The 27,491-nt window shown below is 44.8% G+C and overlaps 1 long non-coding RNA gene, 1 other non-coding gene and 1 pseudogene across 3 annotated transcripts; 2 read left to right on the forward strand and 1 right to left on the reverse strand.

Moving 5' to 3' along the window:
- Positions 1–316: 316 nt before the first annotated feature.
- LOC141568635 (uncharacterized) lies at positions 317–7,083 on the forward strand. The gene is made up of 3 exons (XR_012491824.2): positions 317–952; positions 6,376–6,555; positions 6,677–7,083. It is a non-coding gene; the product is annotated as an uncharacterized LOC141568635 (long non-coding RNA).
- A 1,008-nt stretch (positions 7,084–8,091) lies between these two features.
- LOC109443708 (torsin-1A-interacting protein 2 pseudogene) lies at positions 8,092–17,080 on the forward strand (annotated as a pseudogene). Its single transcript, XR_016021879.1, has 2 exons — positions 8,092–8,320; positions 13,550–17,080. The product of XR_016021879.1 is annotated as a torsin-1A-interacting protein 2 pseudogene (transcript).
- Positions 17,081–23,274: 6,194 nt separating this feature from the next.
- On the reverse strand, positions 23,275–27,136 carry LOC109443709 (uncharacterized). Its single transcript, XR_012493950.2, has 4 exons — positions 26,991–27,136; positions 25,740–25,793; positions 24,432–24,563; positions 23,275–23,415 (listed from the first exon to the last, which is right to left on the reverse strand). It is a non-coding gene; the product is annotated as an uncharacterized LOC109443709 (transcript).
- Positions 27,137–27,491: the final 355 nt, after the last annotated feature.

Below are 27,491 nucleotides of genomic sequence, written 5' to 3' on the forward strand. Positions count from 1 at the left end.
AACCTAGAGAAACATTTTATGAGAGTTTATTTGAGCCAAAATTTTGAGGACATGCCCAGAAGCAAGTTCTCAACAGATTGAAATTGTGCTCTGGAGAATGGCAGTTTTGTAGCTCATTTTTTACACTTAGAATCAAAGGAAAGATGTAATGAAGGTTACGTGAAACCCATTGGTGGTGTAGATTAAGGAGGTGGGAGAAAGCAAAGTGGGGACATCTCTAGGACTGCCTAAAAAGCAAAATGGAGGAACATACTTCTTTTACATTGGTGGGTACAGGATAGTTAATATTTAACATTTACAGTAAATAGAGATGGCATGTGGGCAACATGATAACAATGAGGTGTTTGTTGTCTTGTGCTCTGGTGCCCGTGACTGTGCATCCGAGGGGTCTGGAAAAGAAAATGACTCTGACATTCCAAAGGTGTGTTATCCTAGATGCATAAGAACAGTGGACAGGGCTTGCTTAAGGTCAAGACTGACCTTTGCCAAGGAAGCTACAGGCTTGGGATGGGACCTGCTCAGTTAGGAATTTATGATCAGACCAGCCTGTGTGGTTATTTTTGGTCACGGAGCGTATCGGGCCTGCCACCCAGTCACCCCTGAGCTTGTCAAGGTTTATTACATAGCCCCCTTTTTGTTTACCGAGATTTCTCCCAACTGAGGTTTCAGTTCATGTGTTGGGAACGCCAAAGAACTGGCACAGACTGAAAGCATCCTGGTGAGGAGAAGTCAAGGTTTTCTCTATTTTCTCAGATACCACTAAATTTCTGCCATGTTGCATTGCCTACATTAGCAACTTGACTCTCGTTGAGCTCAAGTGCCTCATATGCCAGGAGGACACTCATCGAGATGCCTTGTCATCACTTCTGTGCCAATTGCATTCTGCCCTGGCGAAGCAAGCCAAATTCTGGCCCCTTGTGCTGCCGTGAGCTGCCGACTGGAGATGACACATGTGAGTAGCACAGATGAGGCGGGCTCATCTCTCAGCCACAGCACCACTCAGAGAAGCTCTGTGGGGAACGTGCACATGAGGTGGCTGTGGCTGAGTGCCAGCGCTCTACGACACCTTTCTCTTGCCCCTTAAGCCCTCATCAAAGGTTTCTTTGCCTTCACCCTCTAAAGCCTCACCCCGTGTTCCCCCCCCCCCAAAAAAAAAAAAAAACACCAAACAAACCATACACTTGGTTCTGGGTACATAGTTGAGAATATGCTTGTGTTTCAAAGTTTTGCTGGAGTGGAGCTGGGGCCACAGTATTCTGTGTCCTAGTTACACTGACTTTGAAAAAGAAGGAACCCTGAGCTACTTGAGGATAGATTAAGTCAACTTGGGAGGTTCTCACATTTCAGGGGTTAAAGACCAGGATGCAGCCAGTCCCCTGCCTGCAGGCATAACAGCTTTTCCCGGTGACCCCAAGTAACACTCCCCACGCTATTGGCTCTCCACCCTCCTCATCCTTAGGAGGTTTGAGATCTCACCACAATCTCTGTCCTGTCCCACCTCAGAGATATGGCCATACGGGTCCCCCAGGCCAGGGAGAGGATGGAGACTCAGGTACCTAACCCCTGCCCACACTTGGGGAGCTGAAGTTTAAGGGAGAGAGTGTGTACCTTCCCTTTCCCTTCCCATCCAGACCTGATTCTATCCAACAGCTCGATCAACAGAAAGAACACTCTCTCAGCCCAATCATGAGAGGTCAGTGTTTATTCAGGTGGGGAGGCCCAGCAGAGCCCTGGCAGCCAGTTGGGGGAAGTAGAGAACTGACCTTGTGGAAATGGATATTCCTTAGGAAGGGGGATGTCCAGGCAAGTGGACGTATCTAGATTTTTTTGGAGTGAGACCTCCCAGCTAAGAACGAGCAGAATAAGAAATTGGGAAGGGAAGAATTTTGGACTTTCATTTCCTTGCATTTTAATTTAAAAGAAAGTGTATTTAAATTTTGTTCTTTGTTACTTTTGAAATTAGGAGGGGGTTCTTGTTCAATTTAGGGCATTTTTTTGCTTGCTAATGTTGAGTTATTTGATATTTTATGCTGCCAGGGAGTAGTTACTTTGTAACCTGCAGGTGAGCTGAGCTGAGCTGATTGGAGAGAGCAAACAGAGTTTAGGGCACAGTACAGTCTTAGCGTTAATTTGGGTCCTACTTGTACCCAATTCAGAGGCCTTTGGGGGCAACTGTAAAGTGGCCACCCTGCTGATTCTGGGAGAATATGCAAAGAATAACGGTGAGAACCTGTTACTTCATTTTCTTCATCCGAAAACGGGGATAACAAATTTTTTGTCTCTTGTAAGGATTATATGAGTAAATATGTGTAAAACATTTGGAAACCTATTTCCACATTTTCTATTTGGAAATATAGTTCTTATTTGTTCCTGCCACATAGTAGGAGCTATAAAAATCAACGGGCCTTATGTTATGGCCACTTTCGTAGGTCACAAATGGCCAAATATCTGCAAAGTGGGAGACTGCTCTGATGCACGGTTGGTCCCTTCTCCTCTCTCTAGTTGTACCTGTGGTTGATCACAGACCACAAGCCAACCCTTTAACCCCAAAAGGTTGAATAAAGAGAAGATAACTCTGTACTGGGGGCTCTTTCTCTTAGATGTCCCTTCCTCACAAGAGGAGCAGGTTGGAGGGAACACTTTCCAGCCTATCTTTCCATTCCTTGCTTACTCTCTGGGGAAGAGTAGGTGATCTTACAGGAGAGAGCCTGACTGTGGCTTCGCCAGCCCTGTCTCTGTTCAGCCTGTGAATTAGGCAGGGATGGGGAGAGAGTAGAAGGCCCCTGTAGCCCGAGGTCTCTTAATCAGCTTTAACAGATAGCCCTGCATTTGGGGTTTATAGCACATCTGTCCAGCCATTAGTAAGGTGGATACTTTGCTTTGATCTCCAGTAGGTAATGACTTTCATGTCATTTTCTGTATTGGTCTGAACTAGAGGGTCAGAAGGATGAGTCAAGGTTTTTAATCTCCAAGACACTTCAGCCTTCCTAATCTAATCTTCTCAAGAAACTCCCCCTCCAATTCCTTCCTGAACTCCATAATCTTTCACTGTCTCCCCTGTCATTTTGGCAAGAATTTTTGCCTTGCCTCAAGCTGTAGGTTGAGAAAGACCCATAAAAGAACTTTCCGTATAGGTTGGTGGAGTTGTAAGTGGGTCCTTGTATTGGAGGGGAAGGTGGGTAAAACAGGGAAAGTGGGCAGGTGGAACTTTCTACACCAGGAGGAAGCAAAGGAACAAAGGAGATTATTTTGTCTGTTTCCTCTCTAAACACACTTCCAGATTTTCCTAGGCCAGGACACTGCCAGCCCTGCATTGCAGTAGGTCAGTCACTCTTAATCTTCTGGACACATCTTTTTATATGTCCTGGGGGTAGGACAGTAGAGATCAGAGGTGGCTCCTGAGTTGGAAAGACTCGAGTGAAGTCTGTGAGTCTTTATTCTCACACACAACACTTCTGGTCACCAAAGGTATAGGGTTTTCCCCCGACTAAGCAATTCTGGAATACCATGTGAGTGTCCTTCAGTTGAACTCAATTCTGACACCAGCGGCATGTGTCAGATCCCACAGGTTGAGGGCTTAGTCCCACAAGACTACTCTTCCCCACTTCAGTTGCCAGTCACAAGCAGTAGGTCCCCAGGTTACCCACAACTTCTGATTTGTAGCCAAATCGGCGTTTCCCATGACCCCTGCCTTGCATCCTATTAATTTGCTAGAGCAGCTCACAGAACTCAGGAAACACTTCCATTTACCAGTTTATTAAAGGATGTGATAAAGGATACAGATGAACAGCCAGATGAAGAGATACATAGGGTGACGTCTGGGAGGGTCCCGAGAGCAGGAACTTCTGTCTCTGTGAAGTTGGGGGTGTGTCACACTCCTGGTATGTGGAGTGTTCACCAATTGGAAGCTCTCTGAACCCCATACTATTGGGATTTTATGGTGGCTTCCTCACATGGGCATGCTCAGGTATTAACTCCATTTCCAGCCCATCTCCCCTTTGATGTGGGGGGTGGCACTGAAAATTCCATGCTTCTATTCATGTCTTGGTCTTTCTGGTGACCAGGCCCCAACCAGGAGCCCACTCAGAGTTGCCTCATTGAACAAAAGATGCTCTTATCACTTAAGAAATTACAAGGGTTTCAGGAGCTCTGTGCCAGGAACTGGGGGCAGAGACCAATACATATATTTCCTATTATCTCATAGATCCTTTCCAGCCATCCTATCTGCCCTTAAATGCACAGACTTCCCTCCATTTGTAAGAGGGAAAGAGATTTTATTTTCTCATACTTTCCCCCCACCCCCATTGAGTCCTATATGCCTTTACAGTGAAGACCAGCCAGGGCTGGGGAGCGGCCAGGGCTGGGGTAAATACTTGGATGTTTTTTGAACGGGTCAAAGGGTGTCATCCACCCTGAGGCGAAGCTGAGGTCCTGGCAGATGATGGTGTAGAGGAGGAAAGACCGCACAGGATGGGACCCTGGGAGCACAGAGTGTGCAGTCAGAAAATGTGCTAGGAAAGGAAACGGGAGATGGGAGAATCAGGAGAGTGCAGTGTCATGGAAGGTCAGCGAGGAGAAAGTTTCTGCAGGAGTAATTGGGTCCAATTCTACAGAGAGAATGAAGGCAGTCAGGACTTGAAAATAGTCACGCATTTGTTGTTGTCAGGAACTTTTGGGAGAGCAGTTGCTGCAGGCTGGTGGCTGGGAAGAGGCAGACTGCAGAGGGATGAGGAGTAGCCGGGTGAGGTAGCCTGGAGGCCATGGGCATCCACGTGGCAGGGGGCAGCTGAGGAGGGCCAAGACTTCACAAAAGATATTTTGGGATGTGGAGACTTGAACAGGGTTGTAAGCTGAGGAGGAGGAGAAGTTTAAAATCAAAGGGATGGGATAACTAAGGAAGAATCCTAGTAGAGTGGGCAGCTTCTGTCCTTTCCTGCCCCAACAGACACCACAGAGCCAGGCATGGAATGCAATGCTTTAATGATGAATGTGAGGGGCTAAGAGATGGTGGTCAAGGTGGGCGGTGTGTGGGTACTGTAGGCACCTCCCATGGCCTAGCCGGGGATATGGGCATCGTCATCATTAGGGCTTCTTGACTTCGGAGGCACGGGGGAATAAGCTTTCCAGATAGTTCATGGTTTCTTTCACTGTTTTGTCCAGATTCTTCCCAATTTTATGGCCAAGCTTGGCCAGTTTTTCCTCTGAGGTGGTTGCTGAGGAATATTGGGAGAGAAATGTCAGGGTAAGGCTACTGCCCCCACCATTCCCCACACTCCAGCAATTCTTTCTCCAGTGCTGGCACAGGAGATCAACGGATTCTCTGAATATCATTTACCTTTAATTCTTGTTCCCCCCTGCAGCTTCCTTTCTCTTTCTAACCCCACCCGTTTCCCCCAAGGAAGCGAGCAACCCCTGCTCTTTTCTGCTCAATGCCTTCCCAGCCCTTCCCCTCTTCCCTGGCTCCTGAGAAGCCCCTGGAGTGAGTGCTGTCATCTCTTCTAATCAAAAGGCAGCATTTCTGAAACCGTCCTTCTGGGCTATGGGGTGAAGCAGCTCAGGGGTGTGATTCTTTGGTCTCTTGATGGATTCGATCACAACCTCCTCTTCAGAAACCGGCTCTTCTCTGGAGACAGCAGATTCTTTAGAAAGGCGCTCCCTGGAGACTTGGTCATTCTTGGGGTGGCTGTTGGGGGTGAGCTACGTAGCTGGGACCAAGAAATGGAGTGAGTGACGGGCAGAAAAAGAGCTCATAGGGGGAAGCAGCCAGCCAGCACTGTGGAGGGGATCAGGGTTGAGTCATTGCTCAATTTGTGTAGACCAGGACTGAGGTCTCGTACCAGCATCCAAATCGATGAGCAGCTGAAAGGCATGTCCCTGATTGTGAATGCCCTTGAACAAGAACTCCACTTCTAGCAAATCCGCCTTCCCAGTGAAAAGAGATTAACTATGCAAACACCTGTCCCAGTGCCTGGTGCATAGGAAGGGTTCCATAAATATTGTTTCTTTTCCTCTGAATTCTGGGTATTGCTTGAGTCTCCCTCTCTAGCTTCTCACAGGTAAGGGAGGTTAGCTTGAGATTAAACCATGTTTACAGATAACCAACAAAGCAGAATCCTGCAATGTGCATGGCTTTTGGGCTGTGGGGGTGGGGACCCTGGGCCCCATGAGCCCCGCCAGCATCATCACCTCAGAGCTGAAACTACTTACCTGCTAGCATTTAGGTCTGCAAGGTAGTCCCCACTCCCATCTCCAATGACTACCCATCATGAAGTGCTGTTCAAATTGTTCCTGGCCCAGATCTTGACCAGTCAGTACAGCAGGAAAGATTAAGGTCCGACACCTGTAGGGGTTGTCTTTGCTTCCCTTCCTCTTCAGGTGGAGAATTCATCATTGACTGGACAATTTGTTACCCCCACCAACTACTCTAAAGAATGCCAACATGAGACTTACAGGCATCTGTGGGCTGAGCCTCCAAGTGGATTTCATCTTTTGGCTCTGAAAACAAAAGGGCTCTGAAAAACTAAATGGCTCCAGAGGCCTGAAGACATTTAACATGTGAGATGCTCCCATGCCACCCCTCCTGCCCCAGCGTTCTCCACCTCCCTTACCCTGCTTTAGGTTTTTCTTAGCACTTCTAACACCATGTAATTTATTATTGTTTGTTTCTTCCTCTTAGAATGTAATTTCAGTGATGATGGAAGTCTCTGTCTATTTTGTTAGTGTATCCCAAGCACCTGGAACTATGTGTGCAGCACAGAGCAGGTACTTAATAAAAACCTGCTGAATGAATGTGAGTATTGTACAGAGGGAGGCAGAGAGGTCCAAAGAAGGGTAGTGACTGCCTGGGGTGTACAGCATCATCAGAGGCTGCAATCTTATCTGAATCGCTGTTGACCCACAGTCTTCCCTGATTTGGGTCCAGTTTGGTCCCTCTGCCCCAGCCCCAGCCCCAGGCTTTCTAGGCTGCAGGATTTCAGGAGCCATGTGCTCTAGACCCCCGCCTCCATACTTCGGTTACCCAAGGTATGAACTTTTGCTTTGCATCTCCCCACCTCTCCACACAGCACAGTACAAGGGTTAAGGAAAGGCCTTCCTAGTGCTGAGGTTGCTCAGCTGACAGCTCAGTGAGCTCTAGGGCACAAAAGGGTGTCAGACTTACTATCAAGGACAGAGAGACAGGAGGAGGCCAAGCTGGCCAGCAGCAGGACAGTGAAGAATTTCATGGTGACTCTGTGGCAGGGTCTGTTTTCCCTGGGGAGGTGTTGTTGACCAGGCAGCCTGGCAGGGGCTTTGTTTATTTTGGGGTAGGGATGGGTCTGGGGAAACTGGTTCAGGATTGGATCTGGGACCACTCCAGTTTTCCCCTCCCAAGTTCCCTATTCCAAATACATTTGTTTTGGGAACTGGAGCTTCTGGGAAACAAGTTAACAGGAAAGTGAGGCCCCCAGTATTCCCCCTGGCCCAGGCTATGCCAAGGGTGTGCCAGCCCAAGGCTCCATCACTGGAATTCCTTAGAATAATTGGGTGTGGTTTCCTTCCTTCTTGTACTTATTACCATGAATGATTTTATTTTTGTTTGTCATCATTTAATTAATATTGTTCTCCCTCAAGAGAATGGAACTTCCATGATGGCTGAGATTATATCTGTTTTGTTTGTCATTGTTTTTCCAGCACCTAGAAAGGAGCTGGCACATAGTAAGGGCCTGAAATATATCAGTCGGGTAAATGAATAAAGTAAGGGCGAGTGGTCCTCCAGGCGGGTGGTCCTCCAGGCAGGTGATCCTCCAGGCTATAGATAAAGCTCTCCATCATGTCAGGAATGAAGGAGCCAGGCAGTTCGAGGAAGTCCAACTACATGCCAGGCATGGTTCTAAATATGTTCATATGAAGTATTTTACTTAATTCATGATGGTTGTGAGGTATGTGCTATTTATCAAGCAAACAAACTGATGTTCACAGAGGTGAGGTGACTTACACAAGGTCACACAACTGGGTGGATTTGAACCCAGGTTCGTCTAACTTCAAACCCTATGCCTTCTACATCCAGGGTCTAGGGGTCTAGAAATGGACCAAATGGAGCAGTGGGATGAGAGAGAGGAGGAGGGGTATGTACCTAGGATGTGGCCCTGGGCCCAGGGACTGAACTAGTTGATCTCTTCTGCCCTCCTCCAGCTAGAACTTTTGGTGATCTCTCTGGAAACTGTTTTTGGATCACTTCCAAGAAGGAGATGGCTGCTGCACCTTGTTGGGCATGTCGGGTCCCACTGAGGGTAAGCTCCCACTTGGAGACCACAGAGAACTCTGAGCTGTGCCAGCCCAGGTGAGGCCTTCTCCTTCCCACAGTGGGAGGGAGGAGCCCGGGGACCGGCAGTCATCCTCCAATTGCTCTAGTGCTGCTTTCCCCATAAGCCAGCGGTGATGTGAAGGAAGGGAGTGTGTCTTTGTCTGCCTCCCACCTCCCCTTCCTCCTGGATTTCCCCCTCTTAGTGCAACCTCCCATCCTACAGCCCCAGAGCACTTAGGAGCAAGCAGGAACAGAGGAGGGCAGTCACAGTGAGTCCTCAGCTTTCCAGGCTGATTTCCTCATAGCCCTAATAATTTACAAGTTTAGACCTCCAGACCAGGCTATTTTGGTGATTTCTCATGGCTCTTCTGGCCTTCAGTCTGTCTCCACGACAGTCCTCTGTGCTAATGCTGGAGGAATCTCCTGAAGTTCGTGCCACAGCTCTGCTCAAAAGTCTTTCATGACCATCCATTACGCATACAAAAAAGTCCAAGCTCCTTGGCCATGTGTTCAAGGCCCTCCATATTTCAGACCTCATCTCTTGTCTCTGTGAATTACTCCCTACTCACTGTAGTGTTATATTTGTGTTCACTCTGGTCCTCTGTCAGGAGTGTGCTTTCCTCTCCATCTTCCTGCTGTGTTCCTATATCATAACCCACATCAGATGTTACCTCCTTTTTCACCATCATACCTGCCTCGGTTAGTCACCTCACCCCTGCGGTCCCACAATGCATTGTTCACATCTTCATCTTTCCATTATTACATTCCACTACCACTTACTGAGTGTCTGCCATTTTTTAAGTTTTGGGGATATGTTGATGAGCAAGATTGCCTGGCCCTGGCCTTATGTTTTTTACTGTCTAGCATTTATCACACTCTATTGTAATTCTGTTTAAATCTATTGCTCCTACTGGTCAATTACCATTTTGAGGGCAAGAGCCACAGTTTATTTATCTCTGTATCTGAATTGATTTAGCACAGATCTTAACACTTGATAAGTGCTCCAGTTTGGTAAATTGAATCAGTCAATTTGCCTGTTCAAAGCTGGCACCTGGGGGATATGTTTACCCTTAGTGAGGAAGGAGGGACCTCTGAGAAGATTTCCTCCACACTTAAATATTCCAACAAGGTTGTGTTGAGTGTCTACTTACTATATGCCAGAAATGATGCAGGTCCTGGAACTTCAACACTGAGCAAAACAGACCTGGTCCCTGCTCTCCCAGATAAAATGCAAACCAACCAGTTCAATATGAATTTCAGATAAACGGTAAATACATTTTTCAGTATAAGTATGTCTGAAATATGGGACATACTTATACTAAAAATTTGCTTATTGTTTATCTGAAATTCACGTTTAACTGGGTGTTCTGTGTTTTGTTTGCTAAATATGGTAATCCTACCCCAGGGTTCCAGAGCAGCCTCCACATTCTGCCCTCTGTCCCTCCAAGAGCCCAGCCTCCATCTGTGTGCTCAGCTCCCCACCTGTGTAGTGGAAAGATGGACTGAAAAGTTGTCCAAGTGTCACAGCTATTGTTCCTTTCTGAGAAAAGAGATTGCAGTGGCGCTTTGCGCATGAGTTCTAGACTTGAGGTGAGATGACCCTGTTCCTCTGCCCATTTCTATTTGGTGAGGAAGTCTGGGTCTTATCCGGAGGCAACCATCAACAGGCTGGACATAGGAAGAGCCGTGGCTTCTGAGGAGGCCTGGGCGAGAGAACTGTCCATTTTTGGTGCTCCATGTTGAGTGGCTCCTAACCCAGTCAACAAGATCCCTCTTGGTGAATTCTGAATGTGAGACAGAAGGAAAATTCACTGAGGTGTAACAGTAGATGCAGAGGAGAGAAGGAAGCAGAGAGAGGCCAAAGAGACACAGAGAGGTCAATACTTGTGCATACAGGAGCTCCTGGGCCTGAAGTTATGGCAAGAGAACTGTTACCAGAGCAGCTGGAGAGAGACTCACAGACCAACCACAGTTGTTCCCAGCATAGCACTCCACGAGGCCGCTGAGATGCTATCCTGATCTTCCTTCCTTCTGTCACTTGATGAAAAGTGAGTGAGTCTTATAAACTTGAAATAGCCTATTTTGTCCAAAAAAGCATTACCTTTTAGTAAGGACACCTGCAGCCAAGTGTCAATCTGCCATTACCTCACTGTAATTACTTCACTGTGTGGCCCTTGGCCAGCCATTCCCCCTCTCTGGGCCTCATTCTCCTCAGCAAGGAGAGAAAGGGTCCGGAGGGATGTCCAAGGATCTCTAAGGTTCCTATTCTGGGATCTGACAGCCCCTTGGGTCAAGGGTAGAAACTTCTTTGGAGATTGTTATTTCGAGAAGGATAACAGCTGGTTAATCTGGAGCTTCAGGGTACACCAGAATCAGCTGGGGAACCTCCCTTCTCCATTTAGTAGGTCTGGGATGCAGCCCAGGAACCTGCATTTTAAAACCACTGTCCAGGGCAATTCTGATACGGAGATGCTGAGGATCACACCCACTTCTGCTAACAGAATGGATCCTAAGTAAAAGTTCAAACATTTTTTCTGGTAAAGATTTTTGGAGGCAGAGAGTCGTGTGTGTGTGTGTGTGTGTGTGTGTGTGTGTGTGTGTGTGTGTGTGTTATTACCAATGTAGCCGCTGGCCTGGGGTATTGGGGGTTGGAGAGGAAGAGGAGTAGAAGGAGACTAACATTCTGCGAGGTCTGACCTTGAGCCAGATACATTGGTGATTTAATTCTCATAATAATCTGTAGGGTAGTATTGATTGGGAAAACTGAGGTTCACAGAGGTTAAGTAAATTTACCAAGGTGACAGATGTCAGCTGGCAAAGCTGGGATTTGAACCCAGATCTGTTTAGCTCTGGTTCCTACGCTCCTCCCATAATGCTCTCCCCCACCCTCACCCAATCATCACCGGAGTCAGCTCCACAGTAGAGCAACCATAAACCCTTGGTTTCCCCGTGGGGCTCTATTTCACAGACTGTGTGCTCTTTCCCACATATTCATTGACAATCCTGGGAAATCAGTGTTTCTGCCTCCAAACACTTCCCAGACTGCATTTATGCTCAGGAGCAGTAGGGGAGTCTGTTGTTACTATAAGAGGGAGGAAAATAAGGCCATTGACAGGGGAGCTCAGAGGGTAACAGAGCCAGAGGGAGCAGGTTCACATTGGAGGTGGGGGAGTGAAAGGGGTCAGGAGGGAGTCAGCAAGGGGCAGCTAACTGCAGAAGGATTCCACTTCCATATGACACTGGGGCAAGTGGGGAGGGAGAGCAGCTTCTGTCCTGCTTCTCAGTCAGGCTCTAGCAGTTCTTCTTGAATGAGTCTCTAGTTCTTTTCTTCAGGGTCCAGTGCTGAAAAGTCCACTCCAGCCATATCCAGTTTCTCTGCAGGAAGGTCTGAGCCAGACTTGGCTCCACCTGGGCACTCTACGGAAAAGGCTCTCTATTTGGGAGATGGGGACTCAAGCATGTTGCTCACATGCACTGGCTGCTCAGTGCCGCCCACGTCACCCAGTGTGCTGGGATGGGAGTCTGTGAGCACTGTGGGTGTGAGAGCTGATGTGCCAGCTACACTGAAATCTGGTTACCCAGATGCCTCAGGACCACTCACCCACCCCTGGGGCTTCGGGCAGACTTTTTTTCCTCTCCTCTTAAAGTGCTTACTAACCACCCCTCAAACTGCATACACAGTATTCAAATCAGATGTTTTGTAGCAATATCAATCCACAGCTTTGATCTATGGGGTTCTATTCCAGTGAGGATTGCAGGCTGTGAGAAAAGGCTACAACAAATCAAGTTGGTTGGAGGTTAGACATCCTGGAAGCCAGGGGATTTGTCCTGTCCACCTGGACATTGGGAGGTGAAATAAAAATGGCAGACACAGTGGAAGGGATGGTGGTTGTTCTTGGGGCAGACACAAAATTATGAAATTTTCTATTTGGAAGGAATCATGTGATTTGTGAACTTACAGTGAAGATTCTGAGTGAGGAAAGGCCCTAACAGGTAGTGGCTGTGACACATTTAGGGGCATTTCTGTTCTCATTAATTCCCTCATGGGGGCGTTGGAGGAGGGTTTGACACTGGGGCGCTTCTTTAGGGATGCACAGCTTTGGAATACAGGTTTTGAATGAAACCCAGAGCTCTCAATTTTCCTAGCTAGCCTCAAATACCCTGTTTCCCTGAGAATAAGACTGTCTTTTGGAGCAAAAATTAATACAAACCCCATATTATACATATTATATTATACTGGGTCTTATAGTAAAATATGACCGGGTCTTATATTAATTTTTGCTCCAAAAGACGCATTTGAGCTGATTGTCCGGCTAGGTCTTATTTTCGGGGAAACATGGTCGGATGCTTTTACTTACAAATAATGGACAGTCCAATTCAGTTGGCTAAGACAAAGAGAGTCTCTGCATCTCCTCATCATCATAGGGTTGTTATGAGGACTAAAAATATTAAAATCTGTATAGTGTTAGAATAGTGCCTGGAACACTTTTAAGTTTTATAGAAGTTAGCTATGATTATTGTTGTGGTTATTTATCATTATATAATTTTGGATGCATTTTTTAATCAGTTTTTGAAGTGAAGGAATATTCTCTTTTTCCAAGAATATTAAATTAGCTCCATCTTACTGTTGAAGTTACTTAGATATATACTCCATCGCCATACTTTCCTGGTCTATTTGACCTTTATGGACTGAGGTGAATTAGATTCTCTCCAACTACAAATCTTGCATTTCCTAAAGTTTTGATGCTCTTTTATAAGGAGCAGGCATATCTATATCTGTTAAATTTTTATTGTGATTTGCAAACTTTATTTATGTAGTCTTCCTCATCTCATTTAATGTATTCTCACTGAAATAAATGTTATCTAATATTAAGATCAATATTCTGCTTTTTAAAGTTTGTATATGTGCTTTTGCCTGTCCTTTGACTTTCAATCTTTCTGAATTACTTTTCTATTGAATTTTGTGTAATTCCTACAAATAAGGACTTTCTCATCATAACCTCAATATAACCCTTAAAATCAGGAAAGTAACATTTGATATACTATTGATACCTTATTGCCATCTAAACAACAGGCCCCATTTAAACGTTGTCCCAATAATGTCCCTATGACAAAAGGATTCAATCTAAGATTATGCATAGCATTTAGTTGTCACAGTTCCTCAGTCTGTCCTTGATTTTCAGGCAGTTTCACTTTTGAAAATAACAGGCCATTTGTGTAGCATGTTCCCCAATTTGGGTTCATCTGATTTTTCTTCACGATTAGATTCAGGTTCTTCATTTTTGTCCAGAGCATTAAGAAGTGACACTGGCTATTCGGCCGCGTCCTAAGGGTGCTGCCTGGCCGTCGTCATGGACCAGACCACCCTGACGTTGACTGTTGACGATTTAAAACTCCGCTAGACTCTGTATGTGAAGGATTCTGAGACTCTCCAGCCACCTCAGCATCAGCTGCTTGCTGACTGGGTCCTGATTAAGGTCCGCCCGAGACAGACTTCATTGGATCCACACTCAAGAGGACTCTCCCAGGTTTTCCTGAACCCCCTAAATCGCCATCAAGTGCCAGCGCCTTAAGACTTGGGTACGTGTATTACAACGGCAAGAGTGCCAGCGCCCACAAAGACCCATTGGACCTGTCAGCTCCTCTGTTTGACCAAGAAGAAAGAATAGCTTACCAGCAACGCAGAGTAAGCCATGAGCCTCTGCATGACATCAGCCGCTGATTAACATACAAGAGAAAATATCTAGACTAGCGCCCTATCTTTCCTTGAAAAGCTGGGATTTGAAGGAGGTATTCTGAGATCTGTGCTCCTAGCAAGTAACTCATAACGTAATAGAGATAATTGGTCCCTGAGTTCAGAGACTGAGTTGCAGTTGAGTGAAAAATAGACAATGAAATCTTGAATTGCACGGAGGTGCAAGCCAAATTTAACCTCCTCCAACTAGGTGTGGTCAGACTGAGAAATTGCTAAAGCAAACCTGTAATAGGACTGATTATTTGGGTGTCTCTCTTTGTCATTGTTGCCTCTTACTGTTACATTGCTTTCTGTGTTGTCCCTGTAGGCCAGATGTTCTCGGATAATTCACATTGCCCCGACTGTGGACAACAGAGGTTCCCTAGTTTAGAACTAGGCCACTGGTTGTATCAAACTGAACTTGTTGCAGATGAATGTTACCAAGTATTCTTGAACCGTATTAGCAGAGCTGATTATTGCCCTGAGTGCTATCCTAATAATTCTGCTAACAGAAGCCTTATTCTTCCTTGGTCATTCCCACTGGAGTGGGCTCCCCAAAATCTGACCAGGTGGACCTTTGTAAAAGCTTGCTACCCATTTCTTCTGGGTCCTCCACTGGTTAGAAAAAGGATACATTACTCTAGAGTAGCTGGTTTTAACCCTGCATTAGTTAATCTTGACCAGAACAGACAAAACCTTAAACAAAAAACTTGGCCATAGCAGTTAACTTCTTAAATAGTCAAAATCATGGCAACTCTAGAGGGTTTTGTACTAGAAGCCCAAGGAAGATAGGAAAAGGACTCCTTTTAAATCTGATCCAGACTGTCACTACTTTGGGGAACTGCTTAAATTGTTGGATCTGTTACAATGGTCTACACCTATTTTGTCCAGCACGAATTTAATCAGTATTCCAGCCAGACTGTTCATCTAGAACCATGCTATTTCATGTTCTCTGGTTTGGAATTAGCTTAGCCCCCTTAAAAAGCTCTACAGCCTCATTATTGACAAATGGCAAGGCGAGGCCCATAGTGTCTATAGTATAATGATGTTTCTAGGAATAACTTTTGTGGGAAAGCATCCTCACTGTCACTTGATTGTTGGTGATTCTGGTAAAACAGCTAGACATCTTAATAAGAAACTGCTTTGTTCTAAATTCCACCTCTTATATATTAATCAGTGATTATATATCTCTATATATTGCAATTTATTCATATATAATCATTTATTTATCATTGTCTCTCTTTGGCCTCAGTGTGGCTTTGACATTATGGATAACTGGTCACTGTCAGAGAAATCACATTCTGTCAGGCAACACCTACGTAGGTGAAACAAACACATGCAGAAATACCCTGTCTACACTTCCTGGGCTCTCCATAAACAAAGACTATTCTGTCTCTGTGGTGACTGAACTACCCTGGAAATCCCCAACTCTGGAAATGGAAAAGTCCCTGTACTGTGAGATAGGTGACAAAAGGAGTTACCGAGCTGGACTCCATATGTGTGTTACAGAGTCCGAGGGACACGTCCCTCTTAACACTAACCAGGGCCCGCTGGACACAGCCACGTGCTGGCCTTCACTTGTTCAGGAGACGCACGGAACCAGAGTTCGGGTTAAGAAACTTAGAAAATGCTGTTGAAAACGTCTCAGAAGCCACTGAACAATGTGCAAATTCCACTTCAGATGCTAGATAATCCTCTGCTTGTGTAGCAGCTGGACAATGTTCTCGAGGCCACAGGTTCTTGCTGTGTTTCCCCTCTGGGATCCTGATCGCATCAGCTTCTGTGGTCTTAGTTTCGCAATGCGGTTGGTTGGGCTCCAAACAGTTCAGGCCCCATCAAAGGCTGCAAGTAGGGAGCAAAGGGCTTTCTCCTTTGAAGGCTCTGTCTTATTTGGAGAGATACTTTTTTCAAAATGCGCTCCAGCTTTCTTCTTACATCTCATTAAAAGGCACTGGTTCGCAAGGGAGGCCGGGAAGCCAGGCAACAGGGAATGGGGTTGCGGGTGGCTGGGTAGGCACACGTCTCCCCTACTAAAATCAGGGCTCTCTAGGAAGGAAGAAGTGAGGAATGAATGGCTGTTGTATACCTGCCCCGTGCTGTGAAACCTGAAGTTGCTTGTTCGTCTGTATTAAGAATGTACCCCAGAGATGTAGCCTGTGTCCGCCTTATGTCTGTCATGGGGGAAGTTGTCTCCTGTTACTGCGCTGAATAAACTGTGTGGACTGCTAAAAACAAAAAACAAAACAAAAAAAAGTGACACTGTATTTTTCACATTACATTCTGTCAGGTGGTACATAATTAGTTTGATTTGTCCCATTTTTGTGATGTTAACTTTGATCACTAATTAAGTGATGTTTGCCAGGTTTCTCCACTGTGGAGTTACTCTTTTCCTCTTTGTAATTAATAAATATTTTGTAGGAAGATACTTTGAAACTATGTAAATATTCTATTCCTCATCAAACTGCTACCAATTAGTTTTAGCACTAATTGATGTTTTCTTGGCTGAATTATTTATTCCTGTGATTGTTGCCAAATAATGATTTTCTAGTTCAATCATTCCTTCTACATTCATTAGCTGCTATTCTGCTGTGAGGAAACCTTTCTTAGTTCCCCATTTATGAATGTATGTACGTGCATAGAAATGAATAATACATACACGTGGACTCATGACTTCCTATTTACTCAATAAATTATAATCCTATTACCATCATTATTTAGTAGTAGTATTACTATAATATTTTGTTATATTTCCTTTTTCACTGAACTTGGTTAGTCTGAGACAATTTGGCAGGGATGGGATTAAGCTAGACTTCTGGTTAGCTTCCGTATTCTTTTGACATGTCTCCATTGTTCTTTGAGCACTTTTTTACTTTCTGGCACAACCAGGCATTCCAGGCTCATCAAGTACTTTCTCTGCCCTAGACCTGGTATCAGCCATTTCCCCACGGACCTCTGTTCTTTAATGGTGCTTAGAAATGAAGATATAGGCTCTAGGTTTGCTCATTGCTCTTGGGATGTCACTGCTTTCAGGCCTTCCCATTGGTCAAAGCTAGGGAATACATATTTGCGTGAATGTATATACATGCACACAAATAGATAATACATGCACATTTACCTCTAGATGTATTTCTATATTTATATATATATATATATATATATATATATATATATATATTGAAAATCATGAATTCTCACTGTTACCCCAATTACAGTTTGGCACCACAAAACTCCAGCTCAGTCACCCTACACCATGTAGACCCCCTCCTCACCCTGCTTGTGCTCTGACGCACCCCACGCCAGACCACTCCTCCTCCCCACTCTCACATTAGTTTCAACACCCTGCGTCAGCTTTCCAGCAGTGCCCAACCCCTGCCAATGGAGATGCCTACCTTGCTGGTGCTACCAACTGGCTTTTGTACTGAATTAGTCAGAAAGGCAGGAATGCCAGCAAACTGGAAGGGAGTAAAAAATCAGTTACTTTGTTATTGATGTATCTTTTAATCCATTATTTATAGTTTGGTTTTACGATCCAATCTGAGAATGTTTTGCTTTTAATACATGAATTTGTGTTATTTTTATTTATTCACATTAAAGGTGTGTTTGGTACTAGTTTGATCTTCTTAATACTATCCTTTCATTTTAACAATTTTTAAATATTTACATTTTACTGTATGATCTGTATGATTTCTTTTTTCTTTTTCCTGTGTAGTTCTTCTGATGATATAAGAGATGTATAGTTTTTTAAATCGTCCTATTGATTACTGTTATAGCCATAACTTCAAATGATGTATTCAATTCTTTTTTAAAAATTATTATTATTGAGGAAGGGGAACCGGACTTTATTGGGGAACAGTGTGTACTTCCAGGACTTTTTTTCTAAGTCAAGTTGTTGTCCTTTCAGTCTTAGTTGTGGAGGGCACAGCTCAGCTCCAGGTTGCTAGTTGCAGGGGATACAGCCCACCATCCCTTGCAGGAGTCGAGGAATTGAACTGGCAACCTTGTGTTTGAGAGCCCACTGGCCCATGTGGGAATCGAACCAGCAGCCTTAGGAGTTAGGAGCATGGAGCTCTAACCGCCTGAGCCACTGGGCCGGCCCCCAATTCTTTATTATTTAGAGTTGATTCCTCCTATTAGCAATGATTAAAATAGTGTACTTCCACTTTCTCCTTTTTCCGCTACTCTTTCTTCACCACTTGATTTTCATGGGCTGAAGTATTCTTCTAGTGATTTCCTTTATACCCTTATTACTTGACTCAGGAGGTGAAAATAGTTTTTGATACTCTAACTATAAAAGCTGTGCAAGTCAGTCTGATTATATTAACTCCCACTCTCTTTTCTATCCCCACCATTCTCATTCTGATATTTGGTTACATTCTCATAGTTTATAACATTTACCTTCTGCTTTGTAACCATGACTCCTCAGCAATTTTAGCTTTTGTCTTGCATTAAAATGGATTTAGCATTTCCAGCTAATCCTTTTATCTAATTTTCTCCATTTATCTCTTGGCTTGCTAAAATTTATCATCTAATAGTTTTTTATTTTTTTAAGGGTCATAGGAATGACACTCCCTGAATTCTTGCATGTTGGAAATATTTGTCTGTTGCCTTTAGCCTGGTAAAATAGGTTGAGTAAGTACAAAATGCTTGGATCTCATTTTTCTTCTCCCAGAGGACTTTGCAAGGATTTCTCTGTCTTTTGCTGTTGAAGTCTGGAGCCAGCCTGAATTTTTTTTTTCCTCAGTAGGTATGCTGATAGTTTTGCTTGAATGCCCAATGATTCTCTTGTTTGTTAAAATTTATTTTTAATTATAGTTGACACACAATATTATATTACTTTCAGGTGTACACCATAGTGATTCAACATTTATATACCTTACAAAGTGATCACCATAGGAAATCTGTTACCATCTGTCACCGTACAGTTATTATGGTATTATTGACTATTTTCCCTATGCTCTACATTACACCCCTGTGACTTATTTTATAACTGGAAGTTTATATTGCTTAATCCTCTTTCCCTTTTCCAATGATTCTTTCTTTATTTTTGAAGATAAGGACCTTTATTAATCTACTTCTCAGCAATGGTCTTTTTGAATCAGTTTTTCCTCTCAATCTGTCGATTCAAGTTTTTATTATTAATTTTAGTTTTCAATTGCAGTAAAATATACATAACATAAAATTTACCACCTAAACCATTTCTAAGTGTACAATTCTCATAGTTTATAACATTTACCTTCTGTATGGTGTTAGTGCATTCACATTGTTGCACAACCAATTGCCAGAACTTTCTCATCTTGCAAAACTGAAACTCTGTACCCATTCAGCCACAACTTCCTGTTTCCCCATCCCACAAGCCTGATTCAAATTTTCTTTTATTTTTAAGGAACACTGTCTTCAATGATGTTTTTCTCTTCTAGATGTTCAGTCCTCTCCTCCAGGAGCAGTTTTTACACATACGGTGTGACACACAAGGCGTTCTTGATTTTGTTCCTCTGAACATGCAGTGGACTGTAGAGAAGTTGTGCTTTGCCAGCTCTGTCCAGATCTGTCATTATGAGACTCTGTGTCAGCATCCTCCCTCAATTTGGTTCCAGTTTCACTGGACTTGCCAAAAGTTCTTCATAAGAAGTGTTATCTGGGTTTGTAAGTGCTTTGTCTATTTTCTTCCAAACTGGAATTTATATAGCTATATTTTTCTTGATGTAAGTCAATTCAGTTGGTTTCAGAGATAAGTTGGTAGATGCTATCTTTACTCCTCCTTACATTTGGAATTGTGTTATTGAGTGTTTTTTACCCTTTAATTTAATTTGTATATGATTTATTTAGAATATCACCCATATCCGAACATCAAACTTCCATAACCCCAGAAAGCAGGAAAACAACGGCAAAACCAGAAATATGCCTATTTTTTAATCGAACAATTATTTGTTGTCATTTCATGAAATTTAAGGTGGGAAAGGAGGTAGAAATCTGTGCTTGGCTTTCCATCTGGACATAGATGTGTTTGTATGTATCTTGAGTGGTTTGTTCCTCAGAGATCACTCTTTGCTCCCCACCCCACCCCGCCTCCAACAAAAGCAGCAAGTTACAGTGGACAGACCCATACCACAAGGGGGAGCTGTCTGCTTCTTTTTTCTTACTCACCCTAGGTCCTTTGGACTGCTGCCATCATCTGCCAAGTTGAAAGAAATTTCACCTGGGTTGGGGTTTCCTCTGAAACAGTACCTGGGGAAGCTGTTTCTCCTTCATCAGGGTTTGTCATGATCATTATGCCTCCAAAGGCACTGTTGTTTGGATGATTGAAGTTTTCTCTCCCTTGAGGGGGGAGGATCTGGGATATGTTGGGGTGCTGGAAGGCAGATATAATGGGAGCCTAGGTAGGTACCATCAAGGGGGTGGATGGGAGAAGTGTTGTGTGCAGGTATGGGTCTGAGTGGAGGGTACCTACATGAATGTCCATCATTCAGTACACAGACCATTTGTTAAGTATCTATTACCCATCATGTATTAGGGATACTGAAATGGACATATAGACTTGCTTCTAAAGAGTTACCTACCTGGAAAAGAGGTAGTGAACATGAAAAACATATGTTCTGAGAATAGACAGGATGGAGATGTTAATTTCACATGTTGAGAATGGAGAGGTGGGTGGAAGTGGTGAATTCATTCAATATTCAACTAGTATTTATTGAGTGCCTGCTGTGTTCCAGGCACTGTTTTAGGAACTGGGAATACACCTGTGAAAAAAACAGTAATCCCTCCTCCCATGGTGTTTACATTCTAGTGAAGAAAACAGGTAAATAAGTAAATTATATAGTATTTTTAGAAAGGGAGAAAAGCTACAAGTTCTAGAGATCTGCTGTACAATATAATGGCTATAGGTAACAATACATTGTTGTGAACTTAAAAACTTGTTAGGAGGATAGATCTCATGTTAAGATGCTAAGTGTTCTACACACACACACACACACACACACACACACACACACAGCAAGGGGATACAAAAAAATCTTTTGGAGGTGTTGAATATGTTTATTACCTTGACTGTGGTGATGGTATCATGGGTGTATGCATATTTCCAAACTTAACAAAATGTATACATTAAATTTGTTGCAATTTTTTGTATGTTATGTAGACTTCAAAAAATCTTAAAAAAAAAAAAAGAAAAGAAATGCTAAGAACAAAAATAAAGTAGAGAATATGTGGGGGAGTAGCAATTTTAGACAGGCTAGCCAGGAAAGGCCTCTCTTAAAAAGTGGCATTTCAGCAACGATCTGAAGTAAGAGAGGGAGTAAGCCATGTAGAGTATATGGCAGATGTTAATATGTATCTTTTGCAATTATTTAAACCTTGAATAAAAATTCTAGATGCCAGCTTTAAGACGTGTAATGGGGTACTCAGTTTTTAAAAATTCTTTTGGAATAAACTATCAGAAAGAGAAATTGAGAAAATAATCCCATTTACAATACCATCAAAGAGAATAAAGTATTCAGGAATAAATTCAACCAAGGAGGCAAAAGATTTGTGCAGTAAAAACTGTGAGACCTACATATCAATATAACGGCATATTATTCAGCCATGAGAAAAAAGGAAATCCTGCCATTTGCAACAACATAGCTAGACCTTGAGGGTATTATGCTAAATGAAATAAGTCAGAGAGAGAAACACAAACACTGTATGATCGCACTTATATGTGGAATCTAAAAAAACCCAAACACATGGAAACAGATGACAGATTGGTGTTTGCCAGAGCCTGGGAGGTGGGGGAAAAGGGTGATGGTGGTCAAAGGGTGTGAACTTCCAGTGATAAGAGAAGCCAGAAGTCTGATGAGAGGATGAACGTGGGAATGGGGATGTATATTCGTTTCCTAGGGCTGCCCTAATAAAATACCCTATACTGGATGACTTAAAACAACATAAAATTATTGTCTCACAGTTCTGGAGGCTAGAAGTTCAACATCAACGTGTAAACAGGGCCATCCTCCCTCTGAAACCTGTAGGGAAGAAACTTTCCCTGCCTACTTTAGTTTCTGGTGTTTGCTGGCAATCCTTGACATTCCTTGTCTTATAGAGGCATCACTCCAGTCCCTGCCTCTGTTGTCACATGGCCATCTACCCTTGTGTGTCTTTAGATCATCTTCCCTCTGTGTGTCTCTGTGTCCAAATTTCTCTCTTCCAAGGACAAGAGTCATTATTAAATTAGGGGTTTACCCTACTCTAGCATGACCTCTAGCATAACTATATCTGCAATGACCCAGTTTCCAAATAAGGTCACATTGTTTGGTACTGGGGGTTAGGACTTCAACAGATCATTTTTGGAGGACACCGTTCAACTCGTAATGTGGTGTGTGAAGTGCCCTGTTTACCCAATGTTTATTATAATCACTGCTCAGAGGGGACCTGTTCCTGAAAGCATACCATTGTTTCCTTGACAGTGTCCTCAGAAATGGACGATGTGTGGCAATAGTGGAAAGAGTGAGTAGGAAGATGTATTTCCTCATTTATTCATGAGTAAAACAGGGTCTAGGTTGAATGCCCCGCAACCCCAGGTAGAAAGGGGGAATCAGATGAGATAGGAGGAAGAACAGTCCAGAATCAATGCCTCTGCAGTGTTAGAGAGCAGACATACCACATGCTGGGCTTGGGAGAGGTGATGGCTCTCTCCCTTTACAGTCATGAGCGTTCCTCCCCTGTTCACCTTTGTGCTAAGTATGGTCCTGGACCGCGGTGGAGGGAAAGAAGGGATGCAGAATGATCACATGGATGATCGTAATGGATTCAACTGGCCTTTTTAGCCAAGTCAAGTGCCAGCTATCACTGCAGTGGCTCATTATTTTACTGATCTGATCTAATTAGCTATTCACTTTGCCCCAGTGTAGAAATTATGATAGGAAGGCAGGGGGATGCATTTTTAATAACGGCAAAAGAAAGTGGCTTTCATAGCAATGGCTCAAGCTTTGACTATTTTCAGGATGGTAAATCCTGGCTTTTTAGAGAGGTTGATTTAATTTTTGAAAATGCACAAATGTCACTAGGAGCCCTGTGTGAAGAATAAGGAGGCAGACCAGTACTATGGTGGCATTTGGACAAGAAGGAGGCCCAGCACATATGGCTGTGGCCCAGTGCAACAAAAAGGGCTTGTTAGAGGCAGTGTCCTCAAAGCGGACTGTGACTGGCTCAGGGCCTGGGGTCCAGGCAGGACGTTTCTCCCCTTCTTCTCCAGGACCCACCCCACAGAACATAAGCACACGGCAAGTTTCATGCTTTCAGTTTAATTGATCTGGGCCACAAACATGTTTAAGGCGTTAAGTCCAGAGATTCCATTCTTTTCAGCTTCTCAAAGCCAATTGTTGGGACCCAAGTTTCTATGCATCCCTTGTACGATAGTCACCTCCACCTAGAAGAAAGCAGAGATGAAAATGAGTCTTGAGAGCACCATCCACTCTTTCCATCTTCCTTAACTCTATCTTGGGCTTTCCAACCTCACCATACCCCTGGGTCCTGACACAAAAGTCAGAGGGAGGGAGATTAGATTCCCCAGAGGCAGAAAGACCTGTCCTCTTCCCGACCTGGGCAAGGAGGAGAGGAATAGAAGCAGTGGGAAGGCTGGGGGTAGGGCCCCAAGGGGATCTGGTATCAGACAACTATGAGGTTTGAATGTGGATGAAATTGGCACCATTTGAAGGCAAAAATGAAAGAAACTTTAATGAGGAGGGGCTGAGGCAGTTCCAGGTTTCCTGTGTGGGGTGGAGATGGTGGCGTGTTCTTGCCCACCTTCTGCCTGTGGGTGATGGGTAGGGAGTATTTCTGTTCACACAAGGCTTTGCCTTGGGATGCACTCACTTTCAATTATTTGTCTTCCACCTTGAATTCTTTTTTCCCCCTCAGTTTTTGTTTTTTTTTTAATTAGTTTCAGGTGCACAAAACAATGTAATAGTTAGACATTTATCATTTATATCCCTCACATTGCAAAAACATGAATGGACCACCTTGAATTCTTTCATTCACTCTTTGTTGTGCTGCTTCTACTCTATGGCCTTTCGTGCTTGCAAGAGACTTGTATTTATCACAGGTTCTAATTTTGGAACAGAATTATATCAGTAGAAAAGTAACAACATTTAAAGTGAACGCCCACTTTCCCCATCTCCCACCCCAACCCCACATTATCCCTGTGTAAATTCCTGAAGTGGAGAAGTTTTGCTGAGGGGCCCAGCTTCTTTCTCTTAGGAAGGTGGCTGCAGGCAGCAAAATCTACTATTGCAGAAACTCTGTGTGGGTATTGTGTGCACCCCATTTGTGCCTTTGTGTTCAGGTCTGCTTCTTCTGGGTTGGTCTCTGTGGGTGGAGGTGTCATGCAGACTTGCCACCAGAGACATCTCTGGGTTGTTGTTTGGTATACAGACAGAGACTTACTCAGGAAATTTAGTGCTGTCCTTGGTGAGAGGACCCTGGCTATCCACTGAATTGCCGCCGAAATCCTCTGGCCTGCTGGGTCTGTCTCCTGAGGCGAAGCAGATTCCGCTGTAGTTGTCCTCTCAAGTTCGGCTACAAACACACCCATTTGTTGATTTTAGTAAAGTCAAAGTGTTTTTTATTCCCCTTAGGAGTGGGTGGCAAGGCCTCAGATAGCTAATATGTGCTGGGTGCCAGGATACAGAAGTGATATGACATAAACCCCCCCTCTTCAGGGAGATAGGATTTCTACACACTACGTGCCTGTTATGAGCTGAATGTTTGTGCCCCCCCCCCTTATTTATATGTTGAATCCTAACCTCCAGTGGGATGGCATTGGGAGGTAGGGCTTCTGGGAGGTAATTCGGGCATAAGGTGGAGCCCTTGTAAATGGGATCAGTGCCCTGTTAGAAGGGACCCCAGAGAGCGCTCCCTTCCTGGCTTTCCACCATGTGGGGATACAGTGAAAAGTTGGTAGTCTGCACCTCGGAAGAGTGTCCTCACCAGAACCTGAGCATGCTGGCACCCTGAACTCAGACTTGTCGCCTCCAGAACTGTGAGAAATACATTTCTGTTGTTTAAGCCAGTCTATGGTTATTTGTTGCAGCAGTTGCAATGGACTAAGACAGAGCCTCTTGGCAGGTGGGCAGGATTAGGCACGTCTCATGGGCAGGGTTGGGGAGGGATTGGTGCTAGAGTATGGGGGGATCAGCGAGCACAGCAGAGAGAAACTGGGTCTTGAAGGTAGGATTTTGGCAAGGAGGATGTTCTATCTAAAGGGGCTTCCTTGGGGGCAGGAAGTGAGGCCGCAAGAGCTCAGGGCCAGGCATGTGTGGGACAGCTGTAAGGAATGCAAAGAAGTTCAATTTATTGCATGTGGTGGTACATGAAGGAGAGGGAGGGAAAAGAGGGTTGGCTAGGGTGTCTGAGGCTGAAGAGTGGGCACCTTTCTAAGGAGCTGGGAGTTATGAGAAGTGTTTGTGGGAGAAAGTATTAGCGCTGTGTGGGGCATTTCCCTTCTTATTTAACCTCACATTCTTCTTCCTTTTATTCACAATAAGCCTTTGCCCCATTCTTCCCGCTGACCTTGCCTGCCTGGGTTCTCCCATTTTGTACTTACCCTCGTCCCACCCCAGTCTTCCCATTACCACCAAGAGCAGGACCCGAATCCCCTCCCCCGGATTCCTCTCCCAGACTCCACTGACATCCCAGCTGTTTGACTCCCCTCTCCCCCCAGAACAGGGACCAGAGGGAAAGAGAAGGACTCACGGTTTGTAGAGACCTCGGCAGAAGTAGCCTCCATGGGCTCAGAGGTGGCATCTTCTGCAACAGAGAGAGATGACAGTGAGGACTGAACCTGATCCACACCTGAGCCACCCTCCCCCCATTCCCAATCCTGAGCTCTCAGGAAAGTTTGTGGACACAAGGGGATACATTTCTCTGTTGGCTGAACATGTCCTTCTGCCACACCAGTAGGTCCACTGGGGCATTCTTTCTGATGTTTAACTCCTGCAGTTTTTTGAAGCAGGTTCTCCTCAGAGAAGTGTAATAGTCCTCTGAAAATTGCCCTCCTCCCAGCTTGCCTCTGGCCTGTGAAGTTCCCGTGAAATGTGTCAGGGAGCTGGCCGTGGTCGATGGTGCTGGAGGAGGGCAGTGCAGGGGCCAGTGGGCCGTGCCTGAGTGATTTATGGGATTGGGCCTCACCCCTCATTTCCCTTATTCTTTCAACACAACGTTTATGCAAAGTTCTCTGCTAAATGAAAGGGCTTCAAAGATGAAGAAAGTGGACAAGCCCTGACAGGGCTTATATTCTATTACGTACTCGAGTTACCAGTGTGATGGTACTCACAGGGCAAGTACAGCATAGTGCCAAGAGGGCAAACGGGGCCTAATTTATCCAATTTTTTTGAGAAAGGCGTCTTTGAGGAATTCATACCTAAACTAGGATTTGACAGATGATAAAGTGTTGGTCAGGTGACGTTCAGAGTTGGCTAGGGGAAGGGACGGGGAGAGGAAAACCATTCCAGGTAGAGGGAAGAGCAAGAAGGAAGGGCCCAATGTTTGAGGAATGGCAGGGTGGTCCTTGCCTGAATAGTGCTTTTGTGCAATTGGAAAAGGCATCCCAAGCAAAAGCATGGGCAGGGTGTGCTGCTTGGCAAGCGGAATGTGGGCTAGATTTCAGCTCTTACCATCCTCTGCCTTGTATCCTTGTGCAGGAGACAACCTGCCCAGCTATATGTGGTGGTCCAGAGGACTCACAAGGAGGCCACTGTGGCTGGATCTTAGTGAGTAAAGGAGGAGATGAGGAGATGAGCCGGAGGGCAGGTAGGGCCAGGGGTTCCTGACTCCCAGAGCAGTGGGGTTAAGAAGTTATGTGTGGAGATTTGGGGGCAGAAGTCACTGGCAGAGGCAGGAGGAGCCAGGACAGCACTGGGAGCGAAAGAGAGGAATGAAGACAGGAGTGAAGGCCGCCCTGGACTGTGAGGGCTCTGGTGGGTGAAAGGGGAAGGCCATACTCACGGGCACAGACCAGGGCCCCAGCCAGAGCTGCCAGAAGGAGGAAAGCCATGAATCTCATGATTGACGATGAGGAGTGACTATAACCACAGAATCCTCAGAGGGTCCAGAAATGCACTGCCTGGACTGCTGGGCCCTTTTAAGGGTACCAAGGGCCAATGAGAATCAAGCTTGGAGTGGTGTGACTTCCACGCCCTCCTCCTCTTCTTCCCCAGATTGTCACCTGTTAAGTCAACAAGGGCTAGCTGGGGCTGAGATTCCTGGCATCCTGGCTGGGAAGTCCTTCGCCTACTGACTTCCAGCCATCTCTTTCCTCCCTCCTTCTCCACCCCACCCACGCTCGCCCTCTGGGTTCACATCTCTGGGATCTCAGACACCGGAGGCAGAGCAGGTTTGGTTTGGGGAGATTCTGGAATGTGTCTGTTGAGGTCGTGGTAGGACTCTTAGTCCTGGCATCTCTCCAGGAGGACGTTGGGGGCTCAGGAGACCTCATTACCCACCTCT

The sequence above is a fragment of the Rhinolophus sinicus genome, chromosome 1 (assembly GCF_057876585.1).
Source record: "Rhinolophus sinicus isolate RSI-liver-muscle chromosome 1, RSI-T2T, whole genome shotgun sequence".
Taxonomy (NCBI): Eukaryota; Metazoa; Chordata; class Mammalia; order Chiroptera; family Rhinolophidae; genus Rhinolophus; species Rhinolophus sinicus.